Raw genomic sequence first — 473 nt, 5'->3', positions numbered from 1 at the left:
TGCCCTGGTCCACTCTACAATAATATTGCTCTGATTTTTAGTTCTGGACTTTCCATAGACAGTTCCACCTGAAGATCCTACAGGTCTTTCAAACCTGCCAAGACCATGGCCTTAATTATTGCTACTGTTCGACTGTCCCCTCCAAAACTCATACAGAAATTGAGTCGCCATAGTGAGAGTACTACAAGGAGGGACTTCAGTAAGCTATAGGACAAGAGGGCTTTGGCACATAGAGGGATTGATGATGTTGTAAAATGGCAAGTTTAGCTCCCCCTCCCTCCTCAAGTTCTCTCACTTCCCACCATGGAGTGACATAGTAAAAAATTTTTGTAGAATGCTGCACCCTGACCTTAATCTGCCCAGCCTTCAGAATTGTCAGTGAATTTCTGCTCATTAAAAACTGTGCAGATGTCATATATATTTTTATTTATTTTTTTTTTTTTTTTTTTTTTTTTTTTTGGTTTTTCTCCGGT

This window comes from Chinchilla lanigera, unplaced genomic scaffold (genome assembly GCF_000276665.1).
Source record: "Chinchilla lanigera isolate Chin_1 unplaced genomic scaffold, ChiLan1.0 scaffold00095, whole genome shotgun sequence".
Lineage (NCBI taxonomy): Eukaryota > Metazoa > Chordata > Mammalia > Rodentia > Chinchillidae > Chinchilla > Chinchilla lanigera.
Note: the sequence above shows the minus strand (reverse complement) of the source record.